Raw genomic sequence first — 12317 nt, 5'->3', positions numbered from 1 at the left:
ACTCATACGAACTTTGAACTCTTAATTACAATTTTCTGTGAATTCAAAATTTTTTGATGGTTTAATATTTGTCTTTTAGTACATTTCATTTGATTAATTTTGTTTATTGTTTGATTACGATTCACATATATTTCATATAAGGTTGTTTTAATTTTTGTGTACAGATTCTTAAACTGAAAATTTTCAGTAATTGATTTATTGCTGCATTACTTATGAAATTAAAGTTTGAATGAATGTAATAACATTTTATGAACCTCCTAAGTGTTCATAGTGGGGGAGGATGTTTCTGTTTAAAGAACTGTGTGCTGCCATCTATATTTCATTTTAATAAGTCGCGTGATTAGTGAATGTTTAATGCAGTTTAGTTCGCTTTAAAATGTCGTACACATAGGTTTTGTGTTTGTCGTGTTAGTATTTTGTGTATGTTTTTATTTTGTGTTCGTCATTAAATTATGTCAGTTTAAAGGGGTCGTTAGTTTCAATTATTTAGTATCCAATATATATATATATATTGGATTCACTGGCATATATATATATATATATATATATATATATATATATATATATATATATATATATATATATATATATATATATATATATATATATATATATATATATATATATATATATATATATATATATATATATATTAGTGCTAGTCTAGCCCTTTTTTTTGTTGATCTAACCTCATGCGATGCCTCATATATAAGAGTTGCGTTTAATGTTGTGTGATCAATATTGCATATGAGATATAACATTTTGCTGCTAACCATAATGCATTAATCTAAGGTCAATAAGATGCTTTTTTTCTATCATTTTTAGCAGTTTCAAATGCTAGTCAAGCCCTTTTGCTTGATCTAATCTCATGTGATATGTTTTTAAAGTGGCAACAGAAATTCTGCGGTTATCTTCATTTTGAGCGTATTCTTTGGCAGCTGGACCTACATTAATTTCTAATTGTTTCAAAGCTGTCAATAACCCTTTGTAATTTTTATTAAAAATTATTACAGTTAAATAAGTTGTAATTTCAACTATTTATTATTGTGTGCATGGTGCGTAGTCGCCAAAGGAATCAGCTGGATGTCGTGCACAGGATCGACAACCTTGTACCTTTCTTCAGTATTTAAGAAGCTTCGAACATATGGCATGATATTCTCTCTGTCCACACTTACACTTAACTTCTACTTTACTGTTTTTAGTTTATTGTTATGTTTCAGTTGGTAATAAATGTTTGTTTGATTTTGTCATAGTTGACCTCAACTTAATACGAGAGGGTTCCTCCCCCTCAATTGAAAGTACTGTTAATTATTTTTCTTACATAATTTAAACAAATTATTTTAATAAAATAGTTAAAATAATAATATTTTACTTTTATGTTTTAATTGGAACGAGCACATCCTTTAATCAACTAAGCGCACAAGTTCACAAGATAATGCAATGCATGACATAGCGCGTTCTGCGTCGCCTGTCGCTCTCTATATATTATGCTATAACATTAAAAAAATTTTCGAAAATCATTTCAGTATTTTTATACAGTAAAGGATAAACTATAGAAAAAAGCAATTTATTTTCAATTTTTTAAAATTTTACTGTGTTATTCCTATTTAAATGAACACAATTTTATGAACAACATTTGGAAGACATTTTCTAGTGTATTTTTTCTTAAATAAATCCAATAGTCAGGTTTAAAAAGAAGTTTTATTAAAAATGACAAAAAATTTCAATAATCTCTTTCGACAAGATATCATCATTCAGTTAACAATGATAAACTTTCTTTGACATCTCATTCTGTGAATCTATAACATCAAGATGTTTTAAGAATAAAGAATAAGAGTTCAATAACTTCTATTTCGTAGTTGTACAATAATAAGAAAAATATAACGAGGATATCTATTATTTCTGTTCTTCGATAACCTTGGCAAGACTTCTTCATTTATTTCTAAAACTAGTTAAATAAAATTGCGCATCACCGTAGTTATATTTAAATGAGTTCTTTTAAATAGTCTTTAATGTGACTTTTTTTCTATTATCATAAAGTATAATCAGCAAAAAGTTTCAAATTTTTTTTTTAAAAAAGCGACTTTAAAATAAATACTACTTTTAATTTTGATAAAAAACTTCAGAGTAAAAAGAAAAGTGTATGAGAGGAAAATGATTAGCTAATTATTATTTTCCGTATTGACTCGTATTATTTATTGATTTCAGAGATTTATAACACCTATAGTTCGTTTAAAGAAACTAAATAATCAGCAAACACAAAGTGGTGATATTAACATTGACATCATCCCTGAATATCCAAATTCTATTTATTTTTATAATTATTATAATTAATTTAAGTTTTGAAAATATTTCTTTGAACTATTTGCTACTTCGCAATAGAGTTGGAAGAGGTAACAATATTTTTTTTAATCCTCTAAAACATCCCTTCTTTCTTTTTTTTGCGAATAATTAAAAAGTTTACATTTCAGAAATGTGTCTTTACATAATGGGAAAAGAAACTTATTTCAGAACTGTTTTAGCTGTTCGTGATATTACATTTCAGTGTTAAAATTTTACTAAATTTTCACTTACACTAAATTCAACATGCAATTCAATCTACTGAGTCTAAGTTTACTTGAACTCTGTGGATTGAATTAAATGTTCATATATATTCCATTAATGCATTAAATGTGCACATCATTATCATCTAATTTTTTTGAATGTGTTTAATATATTTTATAAAAGGAAATAAATATTTTATTGCAGTGAAGATTTTTTTTAGCTTCTTGCACAAATTTTACTTTTTCTTTATCGTTTCTGGAATGTGTCTTTGCAAAATGAAAAACTCTCTGAAATGTTTCAAATATTTCAGATGCTAAATTTCAGCATCAGAATTTTACTAATTTTTAAAATTAACAAATTGTGTAGATTGAATTTAATGCTCAAAAATTCCATTAGTGCACTAATTGTTGACGTCATGAACATTAGAAACTTTTTAAAAAATGTTTTTTAAACATTTTATGTTCACCATCTTTGTAAAGATATATTTCAGAAGCATAAGAGCAAGATTTTTATAATGTTTATAGAAACTAGAAGTTTTAGAAATTGAAAATAAACGTTTCTGTTCTCTTAAAAAGTTTAAAAAAAAAAAAAAACTTGCTCGAAAACTGTTGGGTTGGCGCTATTATTTCAGTTTACAGCTACCAAAAAATTATGCGACTTTCTTTCAGTTAGTATCTGCTGTTGTGTGACATGATAACTGACAATAACCTGCTGATTTGCTAATATCCGTTTGTCTGACCAAGGTGTAGTTTATTGCTAATTAATGCACACTACGGTACAGATGAATGAGTAAACATTAAAATGCCTTCAATATGCAAAGCGCATACGTGATAATAAGTATAAAGAATGTAGCGTATAGAAATATTAATTGCTATTTATTTTGAAATAGGCTATAGATCTTGCCAAGTTTACACAACCATAAAACTTTAACAAAATTTATATTTAAACCAGTCTAGCAATATCTAATTCACGTTAGAAGATAGCTCAAGTTTACACACATAGAGTTAATCGTTTGTGAAAGTCAATTATGAAAAATGGCTTTTAAGTATATTGCCATTTTCACAAAATATATCTATTAATTTACAATTAACTTGACATTTAATCACAGTATTATCCATAAAAGTGTATCACACTTGATAATATACACTTTTTTAAACTGTTTTCCTTCTAACTTGTGGTCCACTTTCGATGCTTTTTAACAAAATTTGGGGGCGTTTGGTTTCAAAGCCAGCTCGAATTTTATCTTGGGTCCCTGTAGGGTTTATAATTGTCTGACCAATGGTCCTTTAAGAATGCGCACATACAGACATGACCATCCAAATTTCTCCGATAGGGATGGAAAGTTAAATACATCTCGACTTAATATAGGTTGAATCTTGCAGTTCTATAGAATAGAGGTGCATAGGAGCTGAGTGATGAAAATATTGGTTGTGGTTTAAAATTCGATTATATTGAATAAAAATGGTTAGACAGAAATTCTTGAAAATCGGTCCTATTATGGCCCAAGTCATACAGTTACTATAGTATATTTATTAATTTTCTGAAATAGGGCTCTTAATATATTTTATTTATGTTTTTTTCCTGGTAATTGTCATGCATGTTTTGTAACATCTTAGAAGTTCTGCGACAAAAACCAATCGCAATTCTGATTTCTTTTTTAATACGTATATTGGATTTTTTTTTAAATTTTCACTGAATATTTTTCATAAAACATGTTAAAAAATTAATTATACATATACTCCAAAAAATTTATAATAAAGTTATTTGGACTAAGTTTTTGCTGATAAGGATGGAAAACTAAATATAGGTTCTATATCCAGGGCCCCCTCTGAGGATTTAAAATTATTAGCCAGTAAATTAGCCAATTATAAAAAAAAATCCGTCAATTATCAAAAGTATTCGCCAAATACAAGTCTTAAAAATTTTTTTGATTAATTTCTTTCCCATAGAAAACTATTTTACGGTAGTTTGTTTCAGGCTTATATTATTTGGACCCAATTCTAATTGGTTCTGCGGTGCATCTACCGAAAATCACTGTAATCGAATGAAAAATACTGATTTGTTAAGCAAAATTCATTTTGACATAATTTTGAGAATCGAGTTAAATATACATTTTCCTTAGCAGTAGAAAAAATCATTCCCCAAAACACAATTTTATTCGCCGAATTTACGATTTTATCGCATTTGGCGAGGTGGTCAATGCTTAGGGCGGGCCCTGTATGTCTATGCATAGACTTAATATTGACTGAATTGGGCTGTACAATATAATAGACGCCTCCATGGGCTGAGTGATGGCTGTAAAATATCGATTGAAAAAAAGAATTCGGTTTAAGGCCTGTATAGGCAAAATAGTTTTTGATAATGGACTCGGGCCAAAATCTAGAAAATTGATCCTTTGATGGTCTGAGTCATATTACTACTATAGTATATTTGTCAATTTTCGAAAATAAGTTCTTTTTTTGGGGATTGCTTTGCCTATTTTGTAAATTCATTGAAGTTCTGTGGCAATAACCATTCGAAATTCGAAATAATGCTGTCGGACTAACTGTGGGAAGTTTTTATAGTTTTCCTCTTCATGTTACACAAATTTAACTAAAAGTCCACCTCAAAGTCTAGTTTGTCCTAATGTTTGATTCAAGAGTTTCCTTGTCTTCCGCATTAGGCTCAAAATTACAACACTACCGAGGTGAACATTGATAATCGTAAACTCAGAATTGTGTCGGCTGTTCAACATGGGTTATAAAATTCATGTATTTTATTCTAAACTCCAAAAAAATTTAAAAGTGTTTCTATGATAATAACTGTCTTAAAATAATCATAGATCTCAGATGTTTCGTGAAAAAAATCAAGTATCTGCTCTAATTTAAATGCCTTGAATATACATGCATTAAGTGTTACTTTCCCCTCCAATATTTCTGAAAATGATTCGAACATATTTTGAAACCAAATGCCGCTTTGATTACTATTTAGTTTAACGAAAGTAGTGAATAATAAATATTTAAATTAGATCGGTCACGCAATAAATAAATGTTACCCTCCATTCAATGAATCTTAATCTTTAGATACTTTAGAAATAAAATATAGATGATAGCAATATTTACAAAAACATAAAAAAAAACATATAAAAAAAGCATGTAAAATACATAAATCTTTGAATGCAATTTTCAAACTTTAGACAGATATTTCATTTTTAAATTACGATTAATTTAAAATGCAATTATTGGTAACACTGGAGAACAATTTTTTTTTTGCCGCATGAGATTTTTGTGAACGGATAGTGTTGCGTCAATGATTTTGAATCTGCAATTGCCTTCTTTCTACAAGCGGCAGTTTTATGCATTTCAAAGGAATTTTATGCTATTAGGAAAGATCAAATGCAGCAAGAAATTTGTTCCCCAGGGTAATTATGAAAAATAAAAATACTCAATGTTTACAAATTTTTAAAGTGTCATATCACTTCGTATTATACACATGATTATTATCAAATTAAAATTCAAAGTTAAGGCTATATATCAGTTTGCATTACCTTCACAAGAACGATCAAACTGAGATTAAATTTTATCTAAAATTTCAATAAATAACAGTGTTCAAAAAAGTGGTGCAAAAATTTTGAAAATAGCAAGGAAAAAAATCGCAGTTTCATATCTTTAAAATAGTGTATAAATTAAAATGTTCTTACTATCATAAGAAATTTAATTTCAAGCGATAGGAGAGTTTTTTGTAACAAAATTTACTCACTAAGTAATTAATTTGAAATTAGAACTAAAAAAACGGAAGAAAAGATATTTATTTATTAAAGATTTGAAAATACTAAATAATTCCAGTAGTTCTTTACTTAAACAGTTTGTTCTTAATACTTTAAATAAATGAATTGGAGTTTCGAGATTCCAAATTGAAATATAATTCATTATTTTATATTCCAGTTTTGTATTTAAATTTTTTATCTATATATAATAATAAAGAAGAGGTAAACTAAAGGAATCGAGTGAATGAAATAATATAATAAAATATATATTATTAAAAAGGAAATGCAAACTATACACGGAATTGAACACATTCAAAAAATAAACTAGGTTTACAAGTATGAGTCATTGTATACTAGTATACAAACCTTTGTTAACACTTACAAATGCAAAATCAATTGAACATTAGTACATTATATACTATACTAATTAGGTGAAAATGAAAAAAAAATATTCATAAAAGGTAAAATATTAATTCTTGCAGCAATTTCTATATGGTTAATGCAAAACTATTTAGAAATTGTCATTATTCATGATGTCTATTGTATGTGATATCTTATGTTTAAAGAATCAGATTTTCATAAGATTTATTTCAAAGATATTTCAGACAATAAACTATAAATTTTAATTTATCTGAGTACTTATTTTTATATCGAGTTGAACCTAGGTTTTTACTTAATCTATATTTGCAAATGTCTTGCTTATGGTTGGTTTCAGTAAGCGGATCAAAATGACTTCATCATGCTAAGTGCCATAAGCAAAAGCTTAATGTAAATTTGGAGCTTTTCTCTCAATGATTTTGAAATCCCTAAACAATTAATTGAACTATACAAAATAATGAAATTTTTTTTTGCCTTATACATAAAAAAATATTCAGCCATATAAATTTATAGTTTTATGTCAATTGATGTTGAATAATTTCGTTACTGTTTAAAGAAGTCATAATCATTGTAAAAAAATGGATAGGTATTTTATATGAATTTAACTATCACCATTCAATAATGAAGTACAGGATTTGTTTTTTTTAAATCTAATTGCTCTCTACTAAAAGATAAAATGTGAAATACGCACTTAAATAAGCGAAATATTTATGAAAGGTAAAATAGAAATAAGTAGAAAGGTGATAATAAAGGAACTTCGCCTATACATGACTTCTTGTCAAGAGAAGGAAAATTTTATGTAAATGTATTATAAATGTTGCACTCAAGAAAAAGAAAAGTGATGGATCAGCTCTCACAGTTATAGTTACAGGGATTGAATTTCAAGAATTTCTTTTCATCAAAATGTAATCTTCTCTTAAAATGTTTTTTGAATGGAGTTCAAACGATATTAATTGCATAAGCAAGGGTGGCGTCAAGCAGAGAGGAAGAAAAGAGTATTTTATCAATTATTGACGTTTCATTGGTTCAGTTCTAATGAACTGAACCAATGAAACTACAGGAAGGGGAAAGATAGTATTTTCATCACTGCCTGGCGTCGCCACTGCTTAAAATAGTATTCTAACTTCATCTTCAGTTTTTTATTGTAAAAATCATGTTGTCATGTTAAAAAGTAGATGTTGCTTTATGAAAATTTTGAAATTCTTTCTCTGCAATCATAGTCCTTAAAATTGGACAATGAGGTAACTTAACACAAAATTTTATTATTTTCCCTCCACCAATATACTTGCAAGAAGTTCATATGTTCGCAAAGTTATTTTTTTTAAAAATCATCTAGCATGAAAGACACACTAAAATTTCGTTGCGTTTAATTATTTTAACAAACTTTTTAAAACACTTAGAAAAGCGCATAAGATGAATAATTTCCCCATTCAGTTAATGAACCAGTCAGAATAAGGCATACAATATCCCTATTTCCTTCTCAGTGAATATCACACAATAAAGTATGTTCAACATTACAATCTACAGTGCTTTTCTAATATTGCTAAGTTATGCGAAAATATAAAATTCTAAAAGCCGCTACGAGATATCGGCTTAAATATCATACATTTCTAGTAATTGACTAGTATATAAATGATATAATTCTCTCAGCTATCAACATTTCTTTTAACATATGTTTAATTATATGTTATACTTTCATATGTTAGGATCTTCGTGAAAAGACTGATCATTTTATTCTAATTTAATCATCATAAAAAACGTCAAACTGATAAATCATAAATGTTGGAATTCCACTTTTTAGAGCCTAGATATAAAAGATCATAGACATCAAAACGATAATCATCATCAATTTTAGAATTCCATATTTTAGAACTTAGATTAAAAAACATAGATATATTAAAGCGATAATCGTCATAGTTATTGGAATTCCCTATTTTAGAGCTTAGATATAAAAGGTCATAGACATTAAAACAATAATCATAAGTGTTGGATTTCTGTATTTTAAAGCTTAATCAAAAAAGATCCTAGCCGGTTAATCAATAATCGTCATAAATGTTAGAATTCTATATTTAGAGATTAGAATTAAAAGCTGTCGAATTTGAAAAAAAGTAAAAAATAGAAGAAAATAAAAAAAATACTCTTGAAACTAAACTGTAAACTTTTTTTCCCTAGTGTCGTAAATATATCTAAATTCCTCTTTCCTAATTATAGAATATTAATGCCAGACACAAATTTCGAAATTTAATTTTTGATTTCTGATGGATTTTGCTAATTTTATGATATTATTTTTGTTAAAGTTTGGCTAAATATATTTACTTTTGCTCAAAACTAGATCAAAATTAGTTCAAAACTATATAAATTTAGCTTGATCTATACAGATAAATTCGTATAGTTAGTAAAAGTAGCACAGCTAAATTTTGTTAAGAAAATTAACTAGTTTTTTTGTTGCTTTTTTTTTCCTAAAATTTAATGATGACTAAATTATACTTTTTTTCTATTTTTGCCAAATTATGAGATTGGTATGAATTATGAGAATTCTGTAATGCTTAAATCTGTTTATTTCATTTGAATGAGGTGTAATTATTTTTGAAATATTTATATATATATACTTATGGTAATCATAGATGTTTATTTCACATATTTAGATCACTTTATCTATAAAATTTATAAGTATTTACAAATATTTATCTTTTTTGCATTGCCATTAAACTCTATATAGTTCAACCGTTATAATTACACTTAGATACACACATAATTATTATTTATAAACAAATTTCGAGGCTTTGCATTGCATTTAAAATTTTAATAATATGCTAAAAGTTTTAATAAAAAAATAAAATAGTTTATTTTAAATAGTTGCTAAGTTTCCATTTTGGAATCCATATTTTCAATAAATTTTTATCCAGTTGAGCTAAATAAAATAACTAAAAAATCTGGATACATTAATTATGCTTTTAATAGCATAATAAATTAATTTTAATGCATAGTTTTTTTGACAATGCAAATGCCATATGAAAAGCATCGTTTTCATTCTAGGACTGTTTGCTATTTTGTCAATGACTAGACTTTTATTTTTAAACTTTATAATTTTAAGTTTTTGTTATATACATAAATAAATATAACTTATTTTTAATTAATTGCTAATTTTTTTTAAATCCTCATTTTCTATAAATTTTAATTTTGTAAATAAATTTTTATTTCATAAAATTTTTTATTTAAATTAATTTTAATTTTGTAATAATAAAAACGATCGTTATCGTTTTTATTATTGTAATTTTTTTCATTTTATAGATGACTAGACTTTTATTTTATAACTTTATAATTTTCAGTTTCTATAAATACCGATATACATAAATAAATATAACTTATTTTTAATAAATTGCTAATCTTGCGTTTTGAAATCCTCATTTCCAATAAATTTTAATTTTGTAAATATAAAAAAATAATCCCATGCTCTAAATACATTTATAATCTTTGACATAGTGAGATATTTTTTATATCAACGCAAAATTTCTTTGACAAACCAAAGAACACATAGAAAGTATCGTTATCGTTTTCATTAATAGAATATTTTTCATTTTATAAATGACTAGACTTTTATAATTTTCAGTTTTTATAAATACTGATATATATAAATAAATATAACTTATTCTTAATTAGTTGCTAAGTTTGCATTTTGAAATCCACAAGTTCAATACATTTTAATTATGTAAATATAAAAAATGATCACCTGTTCTAAATACATTTATCATGTTTTACATATCGTGATATTTTTTATATCAATGCAAAATTTCTTTGATAGCATAAGTAATGCGAAGAAAGTATCGTTATCTTTTTCATTAATGGAATGTTTTTTCATTTCATGAATGACTGCACTTTATTTTTAAATTTTATAATTTTCAAGTTTTATAACTACTGATATACATAAGTAGATATAACTTATTTATCATTAATTGCTAAGTTTCCATTTTAAAGTCCACAATTTCAATCAATTTTAATAGTGATAATATCAATAATCTAAATAAATAATCACGTGTTCTTTATTAATAATATGTTATCCACAGCGGTATAATATGTTTAATATGTAATAATATGTTTTTTATATCAATATATAATTTTTTTGACAACACAAATACTATGTAAAAAGTATTGTTATTGGTTTCATTATTGGAACATTTTTCATTTCATAAATGACTATACTTTTCTGGAAGACCCAATATTTGTACTCAGTAATATCTTATACGACATTCTTCGGTTACTAAATTACGCTACTTTTATCATTGTACAAATTAATCTGTTTGAAATTAGAATAATTAACCAAAACCCCACACAGCACAAAAGTTATTTTTGTGTTTCAAGAAATAAACAGTCAGTAAATCGATTCAAATTTGAGCCATAATACCATTCAAATTTGCTGCAACCTAAATAAGGTAATAAATTGAACATCGTTTCTGTTCAAGTTGAACTTTATAATATAATCAAGTTTAAGATGTAGGATAATATAGTTCAACTTGGCAATCTATCTGTTTAAGATGAATTAAAGCATCATGTACTCAAGTTTAACATCTAAGACAATATGGTTCAACTTGGAAATGTTTCTGATCAAGTCGAACTAGAGTATCATATAATCAAGTTTAAGATGCAGTATAATATGCTTAAATTCGTAATGTATATTTTCAAGTTGAACTAAAGTATCATGTTATCAAGTTTAAGATGTAATATAATATGGTTAAATTTTCAACTTATCTGTTCAAGTTGAATTAAAGTATCATGTAATCAAATTTAAGATGTAAGATGATATGGTTCAACTTGGCTGTTTATGTATAATTTGAACTGAGTATCATATAATAAAGTTTAAGAAGTAAGATAATATATCCAAATTTGTCAAGTTTTGAAGTTCCAGCAAATTTGAAAGACATTATGAAATATCATTCAGCTTCTAGTAAAGTATAAAATAAAATTGAAACTTATCATAATGAATTTTTGAAACATAATTTTGTGCAGCATTTTATCTTCAACAGATTAAGTTAATCTCTAAATTGATGATAATACAATATAAAATATTTCTCACCATAGCATTTGAAATCACTTAAAGTGTTTTTTCGAAAATTTGAAGATAAAAAAATATAAGTAACAATAATAATATTAATCAGTTTCGAAAATAGTACATTTCTGCTTTTTGTATTGTAAGTAAAACACTGCTGGATCTGCTTGCATTTTTTTAATATATATGTTGCACATGTTACAAATGTTATATGTTATTGTATTTCCGTGTCACTTCATTTGTGCTGTGTTGGTAGTTAACAGAAGATACGTAAACACATAATATGTAAACATGATTAACACATATATAAATATATAATAGTGTTAAACAAATTTACAAAAATAAATTTAAAATTGCGAATGAATCAATTTAGTTTAACGTATGAAAAGTCATACCTAAGAAACAAAGATGAATTAATTCACAGACAAAAATTGATAACTAATGAATGGAGATGAATTAATTTACAGAAATAAAATTATGAGTAAGGAACGGGCACGAACTTATTTACAGAAAGTAATATTACAAATTTGTTGTAATTAAATGCTTGTTGATTAAATAAAGACAATTACTGGTCAGTATAAATTGATTACAATTGATTTCATTCAA

This window comes from Parasteatoda tepidariorum, chromosome 7 (assembly GCF_982258835.1).
Source record: "Parasteatoda tepidariorum strain Cologne lab strain chromosome 7, Ptep-v5.0, whole genome shotgun sequence".
NCBI classification, from domain to species: Eukaryota; Metazoa; Arthropoda; class Arachnida; order Araneae; family Theridiidae; genus Parasteatoda; species Parasteatoda tepidariorum.
This window is presented reverse-complemented; position numbering follows the sequence as displayed.